At 47.3% G+C, this 27,434-nt stretch overlaps 1 protein-coding gene across 3 annotated transcripts in view; it reads left to right on the top strand.

Annotated features, from left to right (window-relative positions):
- Positions 1–27,434, top strand: part of LOC146831275 (sodium/potassium-transporting ATPase subunit beta-1-interacting protein 3) — a 2,306,425-nt gene that overhangs the window by 1,824,350 nt on the left and 454,641 nt on the right. The gene's annotated exons all lie outside the window — the stretch shown is intronic.

The following is a 27,434-nucleotide window of genomic DNA, read 5'->3' as shown; positions in this document are numbered from 1 at the left end:
CCATCTCAAAAACAGCTGCAACAAACCCTGTGTCAAACATGCAGGAGGTATGATTTCACCCACCAGGTAGGCCCTCCGTGAGCTATCAGTGTTCCGGTACCAGCCTTCTAGCTCTGGACAGCACAAAATGGTTGCTGCCGACCAGAGACACATTTCTGCCCTCCTGTTGCTTAGCCAAGCTTGAGCAGGGGAAGGCAGGACAATAGGCATCCTCTCATAAGGGGTGTGACCACCTCCCAGACAGGATTTTGTGTATTAGGACTGGGTGGGTGCACTTGCCAGTGACCGAAAGTCTGCATGAATTGCACATTTGGTGTCCCTGTGCATAGTTGAGTTAAAACCAGTCCTGGAAGCCATTGGCTCCTGCTCTGGCACGAAACTGGACAAAGGACATGTGAGTAACCTCCACCCTGTCCAGACCCTCCCATGGGAGGGTCCCCTGAATCTTTCCAACCCTCGCCCGTGGGTAGTTATGGGTTTACCTGGCTGTAGGACCCTAGATTCATTGTGGACAAGATTCAGACCTGAAACCTCTGCACTTCGACCGTGTGGGCACTCTGGACTTCGCTGGACTTCGTTTGGCCTGACTTCGTCTTCCTCTCAGTCTTCTGCATCATCTGTGCCTGTGCATTGTACAGGATCCATGTAAGGCCTGTGGAGCATCCAAGACACCTAAAGATAATCTCCCTTGGAGTGAAGGAGTCACTCCCCTGCATTCGCAGGCACCGCAACACTGCTGACTGGTCTGCTGATCCCAAGCTCCTATGGACTCCTAAGAGTTCAGCAGCACAGGAGGTAACCTCCTTTGTCCATGGAGGCCTGTGCTGCCCTCTCACCCAGATGAGGCTAGACTCCCTTGTGGGGGCTGCAATACCCGAACCCCTGTGCACAGCGTACATTTGCAAGTGCAAGTGCTTGTTGGCAGCTCTCCAACAAGTGCATTAGGCTCCAAGTAGCCCCAATCTCTGGCAACTTCTCCTGCAAAGGTCTTCAACCAACTTGTACGAGTGCTCCATGGCTTGCTGTTTTGTAAAGCTGCTTAAGGTCCTCTCGCGACTGCTGTGCCTCCAGCCTGTGAGTCAAATTGAGGGTCAAACTTATTTCCTTTGGGCCACCCTGATTTTTTGGGGCCTGACCTGACTCTCCAGTGTGTGGTGAGTCTCCTGGACCTTGCTGGTCAAAACCGTACACGTCCTTGACCTCCTGCGTGGGTTGCCTTTGCCAAGGCTTGTTGGTACTCACGCCGGAGACCGACCCCTCAGCACTCGACATCCTTTGTGAGAAAGCTTGTATCTTGCTCCTGGTTGTCCTCGATATCACCTGGTTCCCGCAGCTGCAGAGTCAAGGTCCCAGTCAACTCTCCTGAGGCACCCAACATCGGTGGGCATTCGTCTACCGAGCCCCTGGTCACTCTCAAGTGACCCAGACTCTGTCCCCTCTGCTTTCAGGTACTCCTCAACAAGAATCCACATTTGGATTCCAATGGACACTTTCTCCCATTCTGGCAGAAGCACTTTCTCTGAGTCCTCCATTGGGTTCGACGGCGGTTTCGGACACCACTTCACACCTATGCAACTTGGGTATTTCGGTATTCACAGGTGGGGTGGCCCTCCAAACTGCTGTTTTCCACAGAGTTTCTTCGAAGTCCACTGGGAAGGGTCCTTAAACTTTAAAATTCCAACTGCAACTTGCACATAGGCTTGTACGGAGCACGCGGTCATGTTCTAACACTGAACACGCACTCTGTGGGGTCCCTATCTACTCACCTTGGGTGGTTTCTTGGGGTCCCAGCAATTCTATGTCCCCTTCACATTGTCCTGACTCGAGTCGTGGTTCTTATACCACTTTCTTAGTATATGGTTTGGTCCCCCCGGGCACACTGTGTATTTGTGCTATTTACTGTTATTTCTTTGCTTAAGTATTGTGTGCTTTGTGTCTATCTTCATGTAGGAGATACTGTAACATACTAGATAGTGTTATATAATAAATACATATTTTTATAAATACTTTGGAGGTGATTAGTATAGTGGGCGGATCACCACCGCATCACTTTCCCCCCGGCACATTACAATGGCGGGGGGGACCCCGGCGGATGGGAGGACCGTCTGCTGGTTTTCCGCCGGTAGGCAGTCTGCCTGATTGCCCACCGGGCGTAAAAGCACAGCAATATGGTGGCGGTTGCAGGCACTGCCATCCATATTACTATAATGGCGGAGAAGTGCCTTTCAATGGAGGAGACTCCGCCATGGAAAGCCATGCAGTTTTTTCTTTGGGGGCCCTTTACGGGCCCCCAGGGTGTTGGTGGGGTGGGGGGTGCACATGGGGGGTACCTATGCATGCACAAGGTGGCAGGCACCGCACTGTGCCTGCCACGTTGTGCATGCAAATGTGCAACATGCATATATTGCATTGTGGTGGGAGCTGCCTCCAGCACTGCCCGCCACAATGCAATGTATGAGGGATGCCACCGCCACCGTGGTGGTGGCATCCTAATTGCCGCTGCAGGACCGCCACACCACTGACGGCCGGTCCTAGCACCGCTAGGGTCCACCCGCCATCCTAATCAACCCATATGTGTGGTTCTCTTTCATTTAATGTATACCATAAGATTGCATTCTGGTAAAACAAGCTGCTTTACACTCCTTCAAGATTAAGCCTGAAGGCTACTCTCTACAGCTACCACTTGGAGAGCTTTCTAAGGTTGTGTGATACCTCTTAAATCACCATAAGGGTTGTCTGGACTGGTGCAAGGTGCCCACTTATATTAGTGGATATCATATACCAGGCCAGCTTCTCACACAGTCCAACTATCTGTATGGGTGACTGGGTGGGTGTGTGAGTGGCTGCATGCATATCTGAAAAGGTATATTAATGACTGTATGGGTGAATGAGTGGCTGTGTGACTGGCTATATGAGTGAGTGAGAGGGTGCATTAGTACCTGTACCTGTTTGAGTGAGTGACTGGGTGTGTGACTAGTTGTATGAGTTAGTGACAGGCTGCATGAGTTGGTGTCTGGGTGAGTGAGTGGGTGCATTAGTGGCTATATAGATGACTGAGAAGGTGCATGGCTGCCTTCATGGGTGAGTGAGGGAGTGAATGTGTGAGTGACTCAATGAGTGGCTATGTGAGTGGCTGTATGGGTATCAGTGGCTGTGTGACCCGCTATACGGATGAGTGAGGGGGTGCATGTGTGACTGTAGGGATGATTGAGTGAGTGTTGAGAGGCTGTATTTGTGAGAGAGTGGCTGTTTAAGTGGCTATACGGGTGAGTGAGAGGCTGTATGTCTAAGTGAGTGGATGTGTGAGTAGATGTCTGGGTGAGTTAATATAAGTTGCCACAGCTCAAGAAAGCAACAATCAGTTACATGAGTGTTTTCCAGCATCCCCTCCTGGTAAAAGAAACTGGTGGAAAAGGATATCAAGTGCTCTTTATAGATAAAGAGCTTCTTCGCAAGTAAGTTAAAGAGATATTTCTGGGGTGCTAGATGTAGCTTGATATATTGAAACACATATTACACTAAAACCTGTTGTAAAAGAAAACGAATAGAAATATAACTTAGTATTTGATTTACAAAATTTGAGAAACATAACAGTACTCATTGGTCATGCTGTAACAGTAACTTGCAAGTGGGGGCCGAGAAAAAAGGGGGGTCCCAAAACGCATTTTCTCCATGTTAATTTCCATAGGAAACTTTTGTTGCAGCTGCAGCCCGAACTGCTGAACGGAATTACACCAAATTCGGCAGAGAGAATGATCTTTGTCCAGAGTACACACTTTGCTTTAAATTGTGTTAATCCTTTCAGTAGTTCCTGAGCAATTAAAAAATAATGATACATCGATATCTGGTGGCCGCAGTGGATGCCCGAACCATCCCGATCACGAGCTTCATTCTGATTGGCTGCCAACACTCCAAACCAAGCAGTGTTTGCAGCCATCTTGTGACTCGGTAAAACTGAGTCACAAGAAAAAAGGGTTGAAAATGGTTTAAAAAAAAAGAAAAGGGGGCAGGGTAGAAACACCCACAGGGACTCCCAGGGACCCAAAAAGCATTTTTATTTTTATTTTTTGGGCGGGATTCACGTAGGGTGCGCGAATCCCGGCGAGAAATTTTTTACAAAAACGAAGCGTGGTGTCCAGTGCTTTATTTTAATAAGCCTCCGGGTGGGCCAGGTCACGGGTGCAGTGTTGGGATCACCACCTCCCCGGGGCATCTTTGAAAAAGTTGTGTGGGGGGCTCCTGCCCCCCATGCTGGCCAGGGGCTGCCACCTCCCCGGGGCATTTATGATAATGGGCGGGGGGCCTCGCGGGCTCCCCAAGCCCTGGGGACCACAACCTCCCCGGGGCTTAAATTAGAATTATTTAAGTGCAGGGGGGTCCTGCTCTCCCCACAATGCTCCAGGGACCACCACCTCCCAGGGCAATTTTAATTAAGGGCGAGGGTCTGTTGCAGACCCCCAGCCGTGGGGCCCCCCACCACCCAGGCTAGTTTCACTTTGGGAGGGGGCGGTGAGGCTCCACTGCTGGAGCCCTCTATGGCTCTGGGGACTGCCCCAGCAATGTCCCGGGGTGCCCACCCCGGGGACTTTGCAGTTTACACGAAGCAAAGCAGAGTTGCTTTTGGACAAGTGAAGCTGCATGTCCGCAGCTCGCCTTTTTCACAAGCAATGCTGGCTCCCGCAGGAGGCAGAGATCATCAGGTACTGCGGGGGAATTGGGGCGCCCCATGGTGCCCAACCTGAGGGCCGTCCCGGGGGATTGGGTCCCCAGGGCCCAAAGTGGCCCAGGGCAGTCCCCCTCCCGAAAATATAAATGAAAAAATAAATAAACGAGGCAATGCACCAGGGGATGGGAACCTTGGGGTTTAAAAGGCCTCAGGAGGAGGGCTGTGTGGCCCCCCTCGTTGAAAATTAAAATAAATAAATAAATAAATATATATATATGTGACCATGCCCCGGGGACGGGGTCCCTGGGCCCGAAAATGGCATCGGGAGGGGGTCCGTGAGGCCCCCTTCCCATTAGAAAAAAATGAAAAGTGGCAGGCTCTGGGGGATGGCATCCGCAGAGCCCAGAAAATATTGAGGGAAGGGGGGCCACGCAGCCCCCCTTCTAATCCGCGCAGAAAAGGAAATAGAAGCCGGCATCTTGCCGGAGGCCCCGCCCCCTCCCTGCAGCACACTGCACACAAGCCTCCTGGAGCGTTGTGGGTTGCAGGATTAGGTCCCCTAGATCCTTAAGGGTCCTTAGGGGCCAACTAGCCCACCAGGTATCTCCAGTCAGCTCTAAACTCAGTGGGATTGCTGAGAGGTGGTCTGAGACCACGCCCCTTTTTATACCACTCTGCAAACGCGCCTCTTGGTGCACTGCTGGTGGGGCGATGAGGTCTACATGTGTCCTGAGGACTTCAGGACTAAAGTGGACTTCCTCCCCTGAGCAGCAGTGTGCCAGGAGGGGCGTTTGCAGAGTGGTGAAAAAAAAGGGCATGGCCTCGGACCACTCTCAGCAATCCAGCAGTGTGGGGCTTACTGGCGATACCTGGTGGGCTAGTTGGTCCCTAGGGACCCTCAGGAGGGAAAAACTAAAATTATGGTTAGTGCTGTAGAAAGAAAAATTAGGATATGTTTTAAGTGAAATCTCAAATATCTTCCTGTTATATTTCATCAGGAGCAGCCTGTCAGTTGATGCCTTTTTGTTCTAATGCAGCTTTCCAGAGTGTTCTAAAGAACAACTAGTGCGCTAACAGCCTTACTTATGACAAAAGTATGGCACACCTGAAGCCATCTTGATTGTAATAAACTGGTAACACTTAAAACATTTAATTTAAAAAGGAACAAAATGATGGGGTTCATTTTGTCATAGAAATTATGGTTAGTGCTGTAGAAAGAAAAATTAGGACATGTTTCAAGTTTGATCTCAAATATCTTCCTGTTATATTTCAACAGGAGCAGCCTGTCAGTTGATGCCTTTGTGTTCTACTGCAGCTTCCCAGAGTGTTCTAAAGAACAACTAGAGCACTAACAGTCTTACTTATGACAAAATTATGGCGCACCTGAAGTCATCTTGATTGGAATAAAGTGGTAACTCTTAAAACATTTAATTTAAAAATGAACAAAATAAGGGGGTTCATTTTGTCATAGAAAGTATGGTTAGTGCTGTAGAAAGAAAAATTAGGACATGTTTTAAGTGAGATCTCAAATATCTTCCTGTTATATTTCAACAGGAGCAACCTGTCAGTTAATGCCTTTGTGTTCTACTGCAGCTTCCCAGAGTGTTCTAAAGAACAAATTGAGAGCTAACAGACTTACTTATGACAAAATTATGGCACATCTGAAGCCATCTTGATGGAATAAACTGGCAACACTTAAAACATTTAATTTAAAAAGGAACAAAATGAGGGGCTTCATTTTTCCATAGAAATTATGGTTAGTGCTATAGGAAGAAACATTATGACATGTTTTAAGTGAGATCTCAAATATCTTCCTGTTATATTTCAACAGGAGCAGCCTGCCAGTTGATGCCTTTGTGTTCTACTGCAGCTTCCCAGAGTGTTCTAAAGAACAACTAGAGAGCTAACAGTCTTACTTATGACAAAAGTATGGCACACCTGAAGCCATCTTGATTGGAATAGACTGGTAACAGTTAAAACATTTAATTTAAAAAGGGAAAAAATGAGGGGGTTCATTTTGCCATAGAAATTATGGTTAGTGCTGCAGAAAGAAAATTTAGGGCATGTTTTAAGTGAGATCTCAAATCCTCTTCTATTTAATTAGAAAATTATGACATGCAGACTGAAACAATCACTTTCAATACCAGCAGTGGCCTTCCAGTTAACTTCCTGGTGAGTAGTAGCTTTACTACAGTGATCTAATGAACAACTAGAGTGCTAACATTCTGAATTTATGGCAAATGTGTGACACATCTGGTCCAGGGAAGGCATGGCTTGGCAGTTCGGGCTGGACTGTTCCCATGAGGCACAGGGTCAGACTGATTTGCATATGGCCATGTCTGAACTGGGGTGGCAGAGTGGGCTAAAGAACGGTGATGGATCAAACCCAGATCTGTTGACTGGGTGTGAGTGTTTGATTGGTTCTGATGCTCCGTCCATCACCACCCCCTTTTGTACCGCTTTGACACATCTGAATGCCTTCTTGATGGAATCAAAGTAAAAAACTGTAAGCATTTCCTACTAAGGAGACTGCAGTAAATGAGGAAATTAGGAAACTTCATAACAAATAAGTCTCCCAAGATGGCCACCAGAGAAAAAAGAGCCCAAATGTAGCACAAATATCACCCAGATGTATGTTAATGTTATGTTAATGTTATGGGGTGCTTATAAAGCGCAAACAATCATCCCAATGGGATATCACGGCGCTATAGTTGCAGACAAAAGTGCGTAGGTAATGCGGGGAAAGTGCCAAATGATTACGTTTTTAGTCGGGTTTGGGGAAGAGGAACGTTTTTAGCTGTTTCCTAAAGGATAGGTAATTAATGTAGCCCACATATAGCCCAATGACAGAAGTGTGCAAAACACTTATCATTTTTATTTTTTCTGCAGTTTTATATAGTGCAGACTGGTCAGGTATTGGAGCGTTACATCTTACTTGGACCCCTTATTGCGTATTTTGCACGAAGTACATGAGATTGATCTTGCGAAACATTGAACTTTACGATTCTGTTAACCTGAAGTTGCTCTGAACCGGACTTTGTAACACCCGTTTTTACCTACTGGTTTTAATTAATTCTCACTGTATTGTATTAGGAAAGAGGATTTACTGTTTTTATGTACACCTTTATGATCTATGTTTCTAAATCAGAAAGAATAAAGTTTAATGAATTCTATGGCAGGACGGAGGCGAGGATTATGCATATCTTTCCTCATTTTATTTGCATAGCAGTTCAAAGAAAACGTAACACAACAATCATTAAACAAAAGACTACACAACCCATGAGCCATTAGGGGTAGTCTCCAAGGCAACTATAGTCCAATCATATCACAGTCCATCGTATATAATATTGTGACGTCCCTTCCGCTTCCTCTTTCTTCACTGCTCGTCAGTTAAGTGCATTCCTTACATTCTTGGCTTAATCTGACGTTATTGCTGTTTGTATAGCGGTTTCTTGTGCACATTATTAGCATTATTGCCTTGGTATTGTTTCATATTCCCTGCGCAGCAGGCTCTTGCCCGAGAGCGTTCTTCCCCTTGCAGTTTCTCCCGCTGTGCACTCTGTGCCCGGTGAGATCCTGTCAGGCGCGTCTGGTCCGAGCGAGGCAGCTCCGTCGAGCTGTCCCACTGGTCTTTACGTGCGTTTGGGAATCCGGTCACTCCTTAAGTGTCCGCTTGATTCCCGACCAACCCTCTCCTAATTTTGACACCCCTACGTGGTGATTTCCCCACACGGCCACGTTAGTGACCAGTGCCACCTGGTGGTGGTAATTGGTATTGCGCCTCAGTCTATTCTTATAACAGCTTTGGGGAAAACCCAGCTGTTGGAGCACCGGCGAGGGGGCTGCCTTAAGGATTTTAAGGGCATTTGTTCTGTGCTCAAACCCTCTGCTATCATGTCTTTTCCAGAAGACCATTTTTACTCCTCCTACCAGGAAGTGGAGGAGGAATGGCCCCCCAACTTCTCCCTCCAGCAGTGGACCACGCCCCCTCTCTGGCTATTTCTAGTGCGCTGGTTCCTCTTAGGGATCAGGTTGAAAAGCTGGCGAAAAGCATCCCTGTGGTGTTCAGTGACCCAGATCTGGTGGTGGCGGGTCCCAGTAGCTCCCATATGGGGAATAAAAGGGCCGTTAAGCATAACGCGGGGCACTTGGAAGGATTTGATAAACTTTCGGAGACCTTCCTCAAGAATGCGCGAATGCTAAAACATGCACCCTGCTGGGAGGAGGAGGAGTTCGGAGAAAATTGCGACGCTGTCACCACTATTGTAGACCCCGACGGCGGGTTTCCCTTAGAGGGAGAGGATGTATCGGAGGACGATTTCCCCTCCGATGAGGATGAGGACTCGGGCGTCCCTGGCATCCAGAGTCCCACTCCTCTCAGTCCCGGGTTGGGGACGGAGTCCACTTGGACATGTTTGAGCCTACCCAAATTTACCATCCTAGGTCGGCGGAGTGGACCCCGACACCAAAGTGGCAGAGTATGTGGTGGGGAAAATCCGCCAACCCCTTGAAAGGGAGGTCAGGAATAGGATGAGGGGAGAATGCCGCAGGCCCTCACTGAAGGGGAAGGTGGCACACACACCTGAAATTGATGGGAAACTATGTACCCTTTTCTCAAAGTATATGAGGGATCCCAAGAAAGGAATTGATAAGTCTTGGACGTGGTAGGGCCCTTGACCCAAATTATTCAATTGGCGGAGCGTTGAAAAGAGTCAGGATCCCCTTTGTCCACAGACTTTGTGGCTGGTTAGGCGCACTACCCTAAACCATAAAACACTACCCCCTCCACTACCCAAACACCACTGCACTACCCTAAAACACTACTCCAAGCATGACACCCTACACTACCCAAACATAACTGCACTACCCTAAACCATAAAACACTACCACCAGCACAACTCCCTACACTACCCAAACACCACTGCACTACCCTAAACCCTAAATCTACCCCAGCACAACCCCCTACATTACACAAACACCACTCCTCTACCCTAAACCCTAAAACACTACCCCAGCATGACCCCCTTCACTACACAAACACCACTGCACTGCCTTAAACCCTAAAACACTACCCCAGCATGACCCCCTACACTACACAAACACCACTGCACTACCCTAAACACTAAATCTACCCCCAGCATGACCCCCTACACTACACAAACACCACTGCACTACCCTAAACCCTAAAACACTACCCCCAGTACGACCCCCTTCACTACCTAAACACAACTGCACTACCCTAAACCCTAAAACACTACCCCCAGCAAGACCCCCTTCACTACCCAAACACCACTGCACAACCCTAAACCCTAAAACATGACACCCTACACTACACACACACCACTGCACTACCCTAAACCCTAAAACACCAGAACCCAGAACGACCCCCTACAGTACACAAACACCACTGCACTACCCTAAACCCTAAAACTCGACCCCCTACAGTACACAAACACACCTGCACTACCCTAAACCCTAAAACACTACCCCAGCACTACCCCCTACACTACACAAACACCACTGCACTACCCTAAACCCTAAAACACTACCCCCTACACTACCCAAGCATCACTGTACTACCCTAAACCCTAAAACACTACCCCCAGCACAACCCCCTACACTACACAAACACCACTGCACTACACTAAACCCTAAAACACTACCCCTAGCATGACTCCCTACACTACCCAAACACCACTTCACTACCCTAAACCCTAGACCTACCCCCAGCACGACCCCCTACACTACCCAACACCACTGCACTACCCTAAACCATAAAACACTACCCCCAGCACGACCCCTTTCACTACCTAAACACAACTGCACTGCCCTAAACCCTAAAACACTACCCCCAGCACGACCCCTTCACTACCCAAACACCACTGCACAACCCTAAACCCTAAAACATGACCCCCGACACTACACAAACACCACTGCACTACCCTAAACTGTAAAACACTACCCCCAGCACTAACCCTACACTACACAAACACCACTTCACTACCCCAAACCCTAAAACACTACCCCTAGCATGACTCCCTACACTACCCAAACACCACTGCACTACCCTAAACTCTAAATCTACCCCCTGCACGACCCCCTGCACTACCCAACACCACTGCACTACCCTAAACCATAAAACACTACCACCAGCACGACCCCCTACACTACACAAACACCACTGCACTACCCTAAACCCTAAAACACTACCTCCAGCATGACCCTCTACACTACTGCACTACCTTAAACCCTAAAACACTACTCCAGCATGACCCCTACACTACACATACACCACTGCACTACCCTAAACCCTAAAACACTACCCACAACACGACCCCCTACACTACTGCACTACCCTAAACCCTAAAACACTACCCCCAGCACGACCCCCTTCACTACCTAAACACAACTGCACTACCCTAAACCCTAAAACACTACCCCCAGCAAGACCCCCTTCACTACCCAAACACCACTGCACAACCCTAAACTCTAAAACACGACAGCCTACACTACACAAACACCACTGCACTAACCTAAACCCTAAAACAGTACCCCCAGCACTACCCCTACACGACACATACAACACTGCGCTACCCTAAACCCTAAAACACTACCCCCTACACTACCCAAGCATCACTGTACTACCCTAAACCCTAAAACACTACCCCCAGCACAACCCCCTACACTACACAAACACCACTGCACTACACTTAACCCTAAAACACTACCCCTAGCATGACTCCCTACACTACCCAGACACCACTGCACTACCCTAAACCCTAGACCTACCCCCAGCACAACCCCCTACACTGCCCAACACCACTGCACTACCCTAAACCATAAAACACTACCTCCAGCACGACCCCTTTCACTACCTAAACACAACTGCACTGCCCTAAACCCTAAAACACTACCCCCAGCATGAGCCCCTTCACTACCAAAACACCACTGCACAACCCTAAACCCTAAAACACGACCCCCTACACTACAGAAACACCACTGCACTACCCTAAACCCTAAATAAAACACTGCCCCTAGCATGACTCCCTACACTACCCAAACACCACTGCACTACCCTAAACCCTAACTCTACCCCCTGCACGAACCCCTGCACTACCAACACCACTGCACTTCCCTAAACCATAAAACACTACCCCCAGCACGACCCCCTGCACTACACAAACACCACTGCACTACCCTAAACCCTAAAACACTACCACCAGCATGACCCCATACACTACTCAAATACCACTGCACTACCCTAAACCCTAAAACACTACCCCAGAATGACCCCCTACACTACTGCACTACCTTAAACCCTAAAACACTACTCCATCATGACCCCTACACTACACATACACCACTGCACTACCCTAAACCCTAAAACACTACCCACAGCACGACCCCCTACACTACTGCACTACCCTAAACCCTAAAACACTATCCCCAGCACAACCCCCTGCACTACCTAAAAACAACTGCACTACCCTGAACCCTAAAACACTACCCCCAGCAAGACCCCCTTCACTACCCAAACACCACTACACAACCCTAAACTCTAAAACACGACACCCTACACTACACAAACACCACTGCACTACCCTAAACCGTAAAACACTACCCCCAGCACTACCCCCTACATTACGCAAACACCACTGCACTACCCCAAACCCTAAAACACTACCCCTAGCATGACTCCCTACACTACCCAAACACCACTGCACTACCCTAAACTCTAAATCTACCCCCTGCACGGCCCCCTGCACTACCCAACACCACTGCACTACCCTAAACCATAAAACACTACCCCCAGCACGACCCCCTGCACTACACAAACACCACTGCACTACCCTAAACCCTAAAACACTACAACCAGCATGACCCCTACACTACTCAAATACCACTGCACTACCCTAAACCCTAAAACACTACCCCCAGCATGACCTCTACACTACACATACACCACTGCACCACCCTAAACCCTAAAACACTACCCACAACACAACCCCCTACACTACTGCACTACCCTAAACCCTAAAACACTACCCCCAGCACGACCCCCTTCACTAACTAAACACCACTGCACTACCCTAAACCCTAAAACACTACCCCCAGCAAGACCCCCTTTACTACCCAAACACCACTGCACAACCCTAAACTCTAAAACACGACAGCCTACACTACACAAACACCACTACACTACCCTAAACCCTAAAACACCAGAACCCAGCATGACCCCCTACAGTACACAAACACCACTGCACTACCCTAAACCCTAAAACACTACCCCCAGCACTACTCCTACACTACACAACCACCACTGCACTACCCTAAACCCTAAAACACTACCCCCTACACTACCCAAGCATCACTGTACTAACCTAAACCCTAAAACACTACCCCCAGCACAACCCCCTACACTACACAAACACCACTGCACTACACTAAACCCTAAAACACTACCCCTAGCATGACTCCCTACACTACCCAAACACCACTGCACTACCCTAAACCCTAGACCTACCCCCAGCACAACCCCCTACACTGCCCAACACCCCTGCACTACCCTAAACCATAAAACACTACCCCCAGCACGACCCCTTTCACTACCTAAACACAACTGCACTGCCCTAAACCCTAAAACACTACCTCCAGCACGCCCCCTTCACTACCTAAACACCACTGAACAACCCTAAACCCTAAAACACGACCCCCTACACTACAGAAACACCACTGCACTACCCTAAACTCTAAAACACTACCACCAGCACTACCCCCTACACTACACAAACACCACTGCACTACCCCAAACCCTAAATAAAACACTGCCCCTAGCATTACTCCCTACACTACCCAAACACCACTGCACTACCCTAAACCCTAACTCTACCCCCTGCACGAACCCCTGCACTACCCAACACCACTGCACTACCCTAAACCATAAAACACTACCCCCAGCACGACCCCCTGCACTACACAAACACCACTGCACTACCCTAAACCCTAAAACACTACCACCTGCATGACCCCCTACACTACTCAAATACCACTGCACTACCCTAAACCCTAAAACACTACCCCCAGAATGACCCCCTACACTACAGCAGTACCTTAAACCCTAAAACACTACTCCAGCATGACCCCTACACTACACATACACCACTGCACTACCCTAAACCCTAAAACACTACCCACAGCACGACCCCCTAAACTACTGCACTACCCTAAACCCTAAAACACTACCCCCAGCACGACCCCCTGCACTACCTAAACACAACTGCACTACCCTAAACCCTAAAACACTACCCCCAGCAAGACCCCCTTCACTACCCAAACACCAATGCACAACCCTAAACTCTAAAACACGACACCCTACACTACACAAACACCACTACACTACCCTAAACCCTAAAACACCAGAACCCAGCACGACCCCCTACAGTACACAAACACCACTGCACTACCCTGAACCCTAAAACACTACCCCCTGCACTACCCCTACACTACACAAACACCACTGCACTACCCTAAACCCTAAAACACTACCCCCTACACTACCCAAGCACCACTGTACTACCCTAAACCCTAACACACTACCCCCAGCACAACCCCCTACACTACACAAACACCACTGCACTACCCTAAAACCTAAAACACTACCCCTAGCATGACTCCCTACACTACCCAAACACCACTGCACTACCCTAAACCCTAGATCTACCCCCAGCACAACCCCCTACACTATCCAACACCACTGCACTACCCTAAACCATAAAACACTACCCCAGCACGACCCCTTTCACTACCTAAACACAACTGCACTGCCCTAAACCCTAAAACACTACCCCCAGCACGACCCCCTTCACTACCCAAACACCACTGCACAATCCTAAACCCTAAAACACGACCCCCTACACTACACAAACACCACTGCACTACCCTAAACCCTAAAACACCAGAACCCAGCATGACCCCCTACAGTACACAAACACCACTGAACTACCCTAAACCCTAAAACTCTACCCCCTACACTACAGAAACACCACTGCACTACCCTAAACCCTAAAACACTACCACCAGCACTACCCCCTACACTACACAAACACCACTGCACTACCCCAAACCCTAAATAAAACACTGCCCCTAGCATGACTCCCTACACTACCCAAACACCACTGCACTACCCTAAACCCTAACTCTACCCCCTGCACGAACCCCTGCACTACCCAACACCACTGCACTACCCTAAACCATAAAACACTACCCCCAGCACGACCCCCTGCACTACACAAACACCACTGCACTACCCTAAACCCTAAAACACTACCACCTGCATGACCCCCTACACTACTCAAATACCACTGCACTACCCTAAACCCTAAAACACTACCCCCAGAATGACCCCCTACACTACAGCAGTACCTTAAACCCTAAAACACTACTCCAGCATGACCCCTACACTACACATACACCACTGCACTACCCTAAACCCTAAAACACTACCCACAGCACGACCCCCTACACTACTGCACTACCCTAAACCCTAAAACACTACCCCCAGCACGACCCCCTGCACTACCTAAACACAACTGCACTACCCTAAACCCTAAAACACTACCCCCAGCAAGACCCCCTTCACTACCCAAACACCAATGCACAACCCTAAACTCTAAAACACGACACCCTACACTACACAAACACCACTACACTACCCTAAACCCTAAAACACCAGAACCCAGCACGACCCCCTACAGTACACAAACACCACTGCACTACCCTGAACCCTAAAACACTACTCCCTGCACTACCCCTACACTACACAAACACCACTGCACTACCCTAAACCCTAAAACACTACCCCCTACACTACCCAAGCACCACTGTACTACCCTAAACCCTAACACACTACCCCCAGCACAACCCCCTACACTATACAAACACCACTGCACTACCCTAAAACCTAAAACACTACCCCTAGCATGACTCCCTACACTACCCAAACACCACTGCACTACCCTAAACCCTAGATCTACCCCCAGCACAACCCCCTACACTACCCAACACCACTGCACTACCCTAAACCATAAAACACTACCCCAGCACGACCTCTTTCACTACCTAAACACAACTGCACTGCCCTAAACCCTAAAACACTACCCCCAGCACGACCCCCTTCACTACCCAAACACCACTGCACAATCCTAAACCCTAAAACACGACCCCCTACACTACACAAACACCACTGCACTACCCTAAACCCTAAAACACCAGAACCCAGCATGACCCCCTACAGTACACAAACACCACTGAACTACCCTAAACCCTAAAACTCTACCCCTACACTACACAAACACCACTGCACTACCCTAAACCCTAAAACACTACCCCAGCACTACCCCCTACACTACACAAACACCACTGCACTACCCTAAACCCTAAAACACTACCACCATCATGACCCCTACACTACTCAAATACCACTGCACTACCCTAAACCACTACCCCAGCATGACCCCCTACACTACTGCACTACCTTAAACCCTAAAACACTACTCCAGCATGACCCCTACACTACACATACACCACTGCACTACCCTAAACCCTAAAACACTACCCACAACACGACCCCCTACACTACTGCACTACCCTAAACCCTAAAACACTACCCCCAGCACGACCCCCTTCACTACCTAAACACAACTGCACTACCCTAAACCCTAAAACACTACCCCCAGCAAGACCCCCTTCACTACCCAAACACCACTGCACAACCCTAAACTCTAAAACACGACAGCCTACACTACACAAACATCACTACACTACCCTAAACCCTAAAACACCAGAACCCAGCACTACCCCCTACAGTACACAAACACCACTGCACTACCCTAAACCCTAAAACACTACCCCCAGCACTACTCCTACACTACACAAACACCACTGGACTACCCTAAACCCTAAAACACTACCCCCTACACTACCCAAGCATCACTGTACTACCCTAAACCCTAAAACGCTACGCCCAGCACAACCCCCTACACTACACAAACACCACTGCACTACACTAAACCCTAAAACACTACCCCTAGCATGACTCCCTACACTCCCCAAACACCACTGCACTACCCTAAACCCTAGACCTACCCCCAGCACAACCCCCTACACTGCCCAACACCACTGCACTACCCTAAACCATAAAACACTACCCCCAGCACGACCCTTTCACTACCTAAACACAACTGCACTGCCCTAAACCCTAAAACACTACCCCCAGCACGACCCCCTTTACTACCAAAACACCACTGCACAACCCTAAACCCTAAAAGATGACCCCCTACACTACAGAAACACCACTGCACTACCCTAAACCCTAAAACACTACCCCCAGCACTACCCCCTACACTACACAAACACCACTGCACTACCCCAAACCCTAAATAAAACACTGCCCCTAGCATGACTCCCTACACTACCCAAACACCACTGCACTACCCTAAACCCTAACTCTACCCCCTGCACGAACCCCTGCACTACCCAACATCACTGCACGACCCTAAACCATAAAACACTACCCCCAGCACGACCCCCTGCACTACACAAACACCACTGCACTACCCTAAACCCTAAAACACTACCACCTGCATGACCCCCTACACTACTCAAATACCACTGCACTACCCTAAACCCTAAAACACTACCCCCAGAATGACCCCCTACACTACTGCACTACCTTAAACCCTAAAACACTACTCCAGCATGACCCCTACACTACACATACACCACTGCACTACCCTAAACCCTAAAACACTACCCACAGCACGACCCCCTACACTACTGCACTACCCTAAACCCTAAAACACTACCCCCAGCACGACCCCCTGCACTACCTAAACACAACTGCACTACCCTAAACCCTAAAACACTACCCCCAGCAAGACCCCCTTCACTACCCAAACACCAATGCACAACCCTAAACTCTAAAACATGACACCCTACACTACACAGACACCACTACACTACCCTAAACCCTAAAACACCAGAACCCAGCACGACCCCCTACAGTACACAAACACCACTGCACTACCCTGAACCCTAAAACACTACCCCCTGCACTACCCCTACACTACACAAACACTACTGCACTACCCTAAACCCTAAAACACTACCCCCTACACTACCCAAGCACCACTGTACTACCCTAAACCCTAACACACTACCCCCAGCACAACCCCCTACACTACACAAACACCACTGCACTACCCTAAAACCTAAAACACTACCCCTAGCATGACTCCCTACACTACCCAAACACCACTGCACTACCCTAAACCCTAGATCTACCCCCAGCACAACCCCCTACACTACCCAACACCACTGCACTACCCTACACCATAAAACACTACCCCCAGCATGACCCCTTTCACTACCTAAACACAACTGCACTGCCCTAAACCCTAAAACAATACCCCCAGCACGACCCCCTTCGCTACCCAAACACCGCTGCACAATCCTAAACCCTAAAACACGACCCCCTACACTACACAAACACCACTGCACTACCCTAAAAGACCAGAACCCAGCATGACCCCCTACAGTACACAAACACCACTGCACTACCCTAAACCCTAAAACACTACCCCAGCACTACCCCCTACACTACACAAACACCACTGCACTACCCTAAACCCTAAAACACTACTCCTAGCATGACTCCCTACACTACCCAAACACCACTGCACTACCCTAAACCCTAAATCTACCCCCAGCATGACCCCCTACACTACCCAACACCACTGCACTACCCTAAACCATAAAACACTACCCCCAGCACGACCCCCTGCACTACACAAACACCACTGCACTACCCTAAACCCTAAAACACTACCCCTAGCACGACCCCCTACACTACTGCACTACCCTAAATCCTAAAACACTACCCCCAGCACGACCCCCTACACTACCCAAACAGCACTGCACTACCCTAAACCCTAGAGAGAAAAGAAACCACCCCATGCCCAATCACGCTTACCTCTCACTCCTCGCGGTTCCTCTCTCCTCGTGGTTCCTGCTTCAGGTCGTCTCTGAGGGGCGGTGCACATCGTTGTGAGAAAACCAAACAGCCTCTGTTTTCTTACAACAACGTGGATCATCTACATGTTTTTTAGAACGTATGGTAATTTACCATACATACCTTTACAACAAAATTTGTTGTAAAGGCATGCGTGGTAAATGACCATGCGTTCTAAAAAAATGTGTAGTAATGACTTTGTGATGTACAACGCATGTGTGGTAATGCATGCGTTGTAATAGTATCGTGAAGTAAAAAAGTCGTTGTAACGGCTGTTTATCGATCGAAGCTGGCCCCTGCTCTTCAGTTAGACGTTTATTTGAATAATTAGGAGGAAGGAATGTGATTTTTTACCGAAAAGTGCATTCCCAGCTGTTGTATTGTGAAAGCGTCTGCGTGGCCTGGATTCACTTCCGGTGAGAAAGGGGAAGAGTCTGTTTAGCCCCTTGCATGTTCATGACGGAACCACTCCGTCATGAGCTGCGGCGGAATTCGCGCCGCAGCAAAGGGGTTAAATCTAAAGGAGTTCTGTTGTTGGACGGGGACGGCGCGACAGTCATCAGAAAACATACCTAATGGAAAGTGTCCTCCCTGAAGTGTGGAGCAGTGCTATGAGAGGTAAACGAGTGTGCGTCCCACCGCAGTATGACCGTACCGCATGACCCATGTGCCTCCTCCAGGGTAATGGAGGCAGAAGCGGCATCGCAGGTCCTCTTGAAGACCGTTGTAGCACTAATTCTACATTTTGGTACTAGGGCATTTTAACTTTGTTGTTCCTGCCAGATACAAAGAGAAGATCCCGTGTTATTCAGTGCCCTTGTTACCTTTTTTGTGGGTTGTGGTGCTTGTCACTTCGCTGCCCCACCGGTGCACACGACTGGGCACCCCACCTCGTGTGCCATCTGCAGGGCCTCTGCCCTCGGATCACTGGTTTCGGTTTCTGGAGTGGCAACATAAACAGTTGCTCCCAAAGGACTAGCCTGAACACTTAGGTGAATATCCCCTGCACCAGCATTCCACGGAAATTCTTTCCTAACTCTCCACGTCGATGAGGACGTCATAATTGCACGGCTCCGCTCGCGACACAGTATGACATCATCGGAGCCATAAGAGGACCTCGTCGGCATGCTGACGTCAGTTCCACCCATTTTTTCTGTGCCACCGAGGCAAACAGGCGGACCAAGACATTTTCACATGTATAGTATAATAAATATATATATATTCACTGAAAAAAACATAGGTTTCAGGCACGTTATAGTTAGAAATTAGCATTTAAAAAACCTTAGAAATTCACAAATGCGGGGGCATGAGTTATAGTTAGCTCAACTAACTATGACGGCCAAATTTCTCTGGTTTTGTACGAGTGAAATGTCCAACTAACTATAACCTCCCTGAAACCTGTGTTTTTTTTCAGTGAATTTCTAAGGTTTTTTAAATGCTAAGTACCTGTGTGCCTCGTAGAGGCTGCTTGCAATCCTGGGAGCTCGCATGACAATTTTCCCCATCCAGGCATCTCTTCTGTCTCAGGAGACTGCTGGCAGGGACTGGTCCCAATTTCACATGACTGAGACTGTTGACGGGCCGCTGCTGGACTGGGGCCTAGCCATGGCCCTGGGACAACAAGGCAGCAGCCAGCAGATGGTCAGTCTGAAAAACAGTGTCAGCCGTCGGCTGAGAAGCATAGACAACAGATAATTGCAGCTGCTGCTCTGCTTCCCCACTAGGGCTCTCTTGGCAGCCCAGCAGCTGATGGGTGCAGGTGTGAGGGAAGCCCGAAAGTCGGGGGCATGCTCCATGTGTCTCCCTGAGGCTGGGAGGTGTTCAACTAATGGAAGGTCTGACTCTGCGAGAGGTGAGATTATCTGGGCGAGTGCAAGGGGCATGAGCAGGGGGACCCCTTCCTGCCCTCCAATTCCAGTTTCCAGCTCCCTCACTCCAACTCCTGCACGTAGTAGAGGATTCGATAAAATTAGATGGTGCCAGGCTGGCTTGAAGTGCCCTATTCGCATCTACCTCTTTGTACTGGAGTGGGTCCTGGACAGAGGATGAGTGGAGTAGAGCACTGCCTTCTCCCTTCAGGAGTGGGAGGAGCCTTCAAGACACAGTACTTTTAGAGCAGACTTTGAACCCTTGAGGACAGGGACAGGCAACGTACTGTGCAGCGAGGTAGCCATCTGGGTCTGGGAGTTAGGTGGCCATTTTGAGGATTGAAGGTTATGGCTGGCCTTCACGGTGAATATGGAAGACAATCTCTTGGCAGCCGGTGAGCTGACCTGTCATGGAGCTGAAGGGCCGCCACATGGTGTGGGGTGTGATTGAGCCACTGGGCTCTGCTATTGATCCAGGGGTCCCTTGTCAGTCAGATAGGGAAAGTGGCAGTGACACATGGCCTTATACAGAAGGACTGCTTGCGCTATCCACTATTGACTGGATGACTTATAGAGCAAGCAGGTCGAAGCCTGCCTTGGGATAGAAATGTCTCCTGGGTGTACATGGGCCTCTGACTGTGACCTTGACCTTCTTCTAATCTGACCTCCTTCCTGGAACGGCCGCCTCAGAGCAGCCTCACTGCTGGATGCTGCTGTCTCTACCTCGACCTACTCCTGGCCTGTTCGGAGGAATGTGTAATCGGCTGAGGCATGGGGCATGACAGGCCTACTTCCTCCCAGTTGCAAACCAAACTGTAGAAATTCATTGCTCTGGCATCCAGCTCCCAGGGTGCTTTTGGAGGAGGGGGACAACCCAACCATCTTGGGTAGGTCTCAGACATTGGCACTATTCTCTGGTCTATTGAAGCTTCCAGATTGGAAATAGAAACCAAAATAGGACAGGTAGGAGTCGAGGTATTTCTCCTTCATCAGAATCTACTTAATGTGGACAGCAGGGTAATGAAAGCTCAAGGGCATATCTCAGAGCTTAAAGAATGACTGCCACGTTTGCCTTTTTCATTCTTTTATGCCAGCAGCATTGTATCCTTTTCAGAAAATTCTCACTGGGCTGTCACTTTTTCAGTGAGATATACACCTAGTTAGTAGTTATAGCTTGAAGGGAGGGCAACAGAGGCTTTGGGGGAGGAAGTACTGAGAGGGGAGGAGTAGGGAGGTAAGGAATGGTTTTGTTTATCTGGCTGCCATTGGTTTAGGCATCCTAGGTTTGCTACATAAAGCATTCCACTTTGCTGTTTTCAAAATCCATCTAGACCCACTTGGGAGGGTTCCTTAGAGGGCAGCCATTATAACATGCTGAGTATATACATTTCTCACCACAGCTTGAAGTTCCTAAAGGACTCATACTGGAGCTCCCTCAAGGGATCACCATTCCAGGAGGGTATTTTAATGATATTAAACTTACCGGCCACTGTGGCATCAGACAAGGAGGAAGCTGCTTGCCGGATTGGATGAATGGACAGAGACTGTAAAATGCCTGGAAAATATGAAACCTGTAGGCCCGGGCATACACCCATATGTCTGGAGCCCACAAGACACTGTCACACATTGATTTGCTCTTATTACCAGCCACTGACCTTCTCCATACAACAGCTGCTTGCATCTTGTCCTCAGGTATATCGGATCATGCCCAAGTTCTCTTCTGCTTTGGAATCCATGGTGGGGGCTGCCGGCCAATATGGCGTCTAAATACCAGGTTCCTCTCGGACAAACAGGTGCCCAGTGCGTTGTGGCAGCTGGGAAGACCGCTATGCAGGGAATCACCAAGCCTTAACTGTTAGCTAGAGAGGGAGATGTAGAGGGAGACACCAATATATAGCCACATCAGAGATTAATATCCTGGCATTAGAAAGAAAGAACCAGGTACACCTGACCGAGAAGTTCCACTGTCAGCTGGAGTCGATAGGGCCTTTCTTAGACAACTCTGCCTGGAGAAGGCACATCTATGCTGGATGGTCTCGGTTACGATTTGGGGATAAGTCAGGAAAGCTGCTGTATTGGTTAGTGTCCAGAAATACGGAACTCTTATGGTCACCCTCCTCACTGATGGGTCAGGATTGTGTATCTCAACTGCAAGGCAAATTGCATCTGCCAAGGCAGACTATTATAGTTCCCAGTTATGCAGTAAAAGAGCAATCTACAGAGAGCTAGCTACTCTGCTTGTCATGGACCTTCCTTTACCTAGACTAAAATTCACTGACTAAGTAGAACTTGAAAAGCCCCTGACACAGGCAACGATAGCGACTCCCCTAAAGGATATGAATTCAGTTAAAACGCCCAGTCTGGGTGGTTATCCCATTGAATAATATAATTGATTTTTAGTCCCTCTTAAAGCCCATCCTCCTAGACATGTACTCCAAAGTGATTGACAAGGGATGTTTCCCACCCGAGCAAGACATGGCCAACATGGTGGAGTTACATAATGGACTGTCTGCCGGACAGATGTGCTGCCTACCATCCTATTGCTCTGATGAATGCTGAGACAAACTCTAAGCAAGAGTCCTAGCAAGACACTGCATATGAAGAGTGCAGATGGCCTCTGCATGTCTACACCAGCTGAAGGGAGCCACTGCCCTGATGCTTATAGATATCTAAAATTGCATTTGATTTTCTAGACTGGACTGAATTTTCTAGACTGGACATTCCTGGAGGTAGTGCTATTAAAGCTACGGTTTGGTCCTAGGTTCATATCATTCTTTCGGGTCCTTTATACTGAGGTGTATACCACATTGCTAAAACAAAAAGTCTTTTACAGGTGGAAAAGAGTGATTCTCTCAGCAATTCTCAATGTGTCCAGGAGAATTCTTGGTGAAAAAGCGGCACAGAAGCTTAAAATGTTTCCCCCTCTATGACTTCACAGGTTGCCGCCGCACCTCTGACATGTCAGAAGATATCTATTGACAACTCATAGCATACTTGAAAGCTGGTTTGTTTGCTTTGCAATTGGATGAAGCAAATGAATTATTGAACAAAGCCAATTTAATTGAGTATGTCCAATACTGACATGAAACAGTAATATTGGAAGGTTTTTCATTTTGGAATCCAATCAAGGGGCAGTCAACAGCATCAGCCTTGTTTGGTATTCTCAATGGCTTCCTGCGCTTACATGGCGTAAAATTGGAGGACTCTTGGAATCTGCACAGATGGTGCTCATTCAATGTAGGGTGCTAGGCCAGGCTTAAAATCCAAAGTGGTGAAAGTGGTTCCACATAGTACATGATACACTGGAACGTCCTTGCTCTCCGAAACATGAATAGAGAACATGGGGATATACTGAATTTTGCTGAGACAGCTCACCCAACTAGAGTCTATCATTCTGAAATTCTATGTGCAGAAATAAAAGCTGAATAATGGTTTGCCTTTTCATGCAGAAGTCTGGTAGTTATCCTGACGGAAGGCGCTGAATCACATTTTGTAACTGAGAAATGAAGTACAACCATTCCATCTGGATTTGGACCCCTTCCAAGAAGACCAGCTGTGCAATCTGTGTCAACTTGTGCTTCTACCTGACATCTTTGATAAATTAAATTCCTAGAATCTGTCCTTGCAAAGAGCTGAAGGTACATTTTTTACCGTGCATAAATAACCTGCCTTCAAGAAGAAATTGGAGTTGTGGAGAAGACTAATTCAAGGTGGCCTGCTTGAGGCATTCCCATGTTTAGCATATACTCTTGGGGAAATAGAATATGGTATTCAAAGTATTGCTGAGGTTATAAAACATCACACATTTTCTGAGGGACGTTTTACATTAGTAGTTTCCGGAGGAAAATGATCACGTCAATGACTGAGTCTTCCAACTTTTCAACAGATGCAGGTTTCCGAGTTCACCTTCAGGAAGACCTAATTGAGCTCCAGAATGACTGCACACTGTAGATGCAATGCAGCAAACTGTAGTTGGTAGAGTGTTAGCTGAGAATGTCTGACAAACATTCAGATTTGTCAACAATTACTGTAAGAATGCTTCTGCCTTTTAGCTCATCATTTTCATGTGAAATTGGGTTCCCCACATTGGCGGTTTTAAAGATGAAGTACATTCAAGACTGTAAGTGGAGTACAATCTGAGGATGTCAGTAGCAACAATTCATCAACAGGCTTACCTTCTCTCACACCGGTCACATTAGTTCAGAAAGGTGTTACAATCCAAACATGCGATGTCAAATTATTATTTATTTTTGGAATATAAAGGACCACTGTTGATATTTGGGCATTTTATTCCTGCCGACTTTTCATCTCAACTATGTCCTAAGCCTCTGATACCTAACCACAGCCATTAAAAAACCTTCAGTTTGCTATACACTGCTAAACACTGTTACTGTACTTGATATTACTTCCCCAATGTGAAAAATATTTTCTGAATACATTGTGTGAATGATTGTCGGAGATGCAGAGTACCTACATCAATAATATTTTGTCAAGACTGGGGCCTGCCACCTAAAACATTTAAACAGGAGAGGCTTGGCATCAAAAGTTTGAGGAACTCTGCCCTAGAGATATCAAAGAAACTCATTAGGCCTTTCAGGTCATACGCAGGTCCTGCTTCATTGCAGCCCTAGATTGCTAGCGGCCCAGTGGGAGTTGATGAAATAGCCTTTCAGCATGCAGTTTGACTTCGGAAGCCTGAATAAACAGAAATGTGCACCTTTTAAAGCATGGTTATAGTGTAATCTGGGGCTCCAACGGGAACAGGAAACAAAGCGAGCAGGTATTAGTATTTACTCAAGGAAAGGGCAAGAAAGAAGATAAGTAAATAAAGGTCTTGAGAAGTATTAAAAGCAGCATGAAGTATCTTTGTATACTGGGATGCATCTAGAGTGTCTGCTATTTGTAAAGGATCCAGTCCAACTGTCCATGTACTTTACTTAGTGCTTAATTTGTAAAAGAAGAAATGCTTGAGTGCAAAGATTTGCTCAGAAGTCCATGGTCAGCACTATTAAATGTTGGTGTGTGGAATACCAACAATGTGTACTATTGATTTCTCTTCATGACCCTTTAATCCATTTCCAGACACTCTCCGGCACTTTATCTTGCTCTTGCTAGTTGCTCCATTTTCCATTTGCCACGTTTTCCCAGCTTTCTCATCCTCCTTTATGCTTTGTGAGTTTTTTTTCTCTTGCTCTGGATCAAAGTCTGATGAGGGAAAATGAGTTCTGGTCACTAAAAATGAGTGCCAGTGCAACTACCTGCTCAAATTAAGCATTGTCTTTCCCTTGTTGACAAAGTACTTTGTGTGCCTCTGTGAGCAGGAAACCTACTAGCAGGACAGGGATCAGATAGATATTGAAGACCTTAATACATGCTTTAGATGAACTCTCATAGTACTCTTGCCAGCAAATCCCTAACGGGGCATGCTTCCTTGACTCCCTGCATATAGCAAATAATGACTTGTTTATATGCAGCCCATCACAACGCATTTCTACTGGTTTTTAAGAGCTGTAAATAACAGACACTAATTGTAAGCAATGTATAGTCCTCAATTGACCTCAGACGGATATAAGACCTAGCCAGAATTCAAATGTCACCTTCTGATCACTGCTGATGGCTGTGCTAAATGTTTCACACAGCCACCGTGTCGTGTGTTAGTTGCATGAATCAAACTGGAGGATGCACACAACACAAATATAAAAAGTTAAGAGAATAAAGAACCGAAGGTCTTCAAATGTGTTATAATGTATGAAAGGTTTATTATTTAATTTCCACTAATACCTGCAGCAAAAACATAAATATCAGGAAAAAAACTGGTAAGTATTACTATGGTTCCTTTTAGTGGGGCCAGGAGAAATGGTCATCTGGAACACTAGATGTCAAGGCTGCAAGGTTGGTCTGGTATTGCAGATAGAGTCTTGTCTAAAAGCTGTCTTTCATACAGCACAAATCAAGCTAGTGGAAAGTGATTAAGGGCAGCAACGGAAGCAAAGTCAATACTTCTGAACACGCTGTGTGGCAAGACTCAAGCGCCCTTGATTTAACTGAAGCAATACAAATCAAATCAAATCAAAATCAGCTTTATTCGGTGCAACAAATCTCACCATAAAAGCATAAAAGAACATTCCTACGTTTACATTATCATTACTAGTTCATACAAATACAGAGAAAATAATTTTAAAATACATTTATAGGATGTTTAAAAAACCATGGGACAGTCATTAAACATGCTTAGAGGGCTAGATGCAATAGAGCATTATAGGCTAATCAGGGAACGTAACATCCAATCTTAAGATATAAAGTGCTGGTGCATAAAGGTGCGTAATAATACCTAAAGTGCAACGTGTCACATCATATCAAGATTACACCAAAATTTACTTTATCCAATTTCATGATAGAGGAGTTCATAAGAGTGTCTAGCAGCAATCGTGAATATACACATGGGAAAAAAACCTTTAAAATACAATCTAAAAAGTTTATAAAAGGTTTAAAAAAGTAATAAAATTACAAAAGTTACATTTGATCGCCTATATTTTAATATTTTAATAAATTGTGACAGCCAAAATAGTTGCCGGTGTTTCCAACATCTGTAATCTTAAAAATGCTACCCTGCAGTATCTAATATTCCAGCTTTTAAGAATCGGTCTGAGGTACATCTGCCTGGGCATGGAAAAATATTTACAAAATAAAGTGCAGTGCATTGTTGATTGTAATGAAACATCATCACAGGGGCATGCAGATATATCAGATGACCAGACATTTACCACCGGAAATAAAACCATTCTAAAAAAGGAGCTAAGTCGAAAACGAGCCAAAAGCATACGGCTAAAAC

Source organism: Triturus cristatus, chromosome 5_1, assembly GCF_964204655.1.
Source record: "Triturus cristatus chromosome 5_1, aTriCri1.1, whole genome shotgun sequence".
In the NCBI taxonomy this organism is placed as follows: Eukaryota; Metazoa; Chordata; class Amphibia; order Caudata; family Salamandridae; genus Triturus; species Triturus cristatus.
The sequence above is the reverse complement of the archived record's forward strand: the minus strand, read 5'-3'. Positions and strand labels throughout refer to the sequence as shown.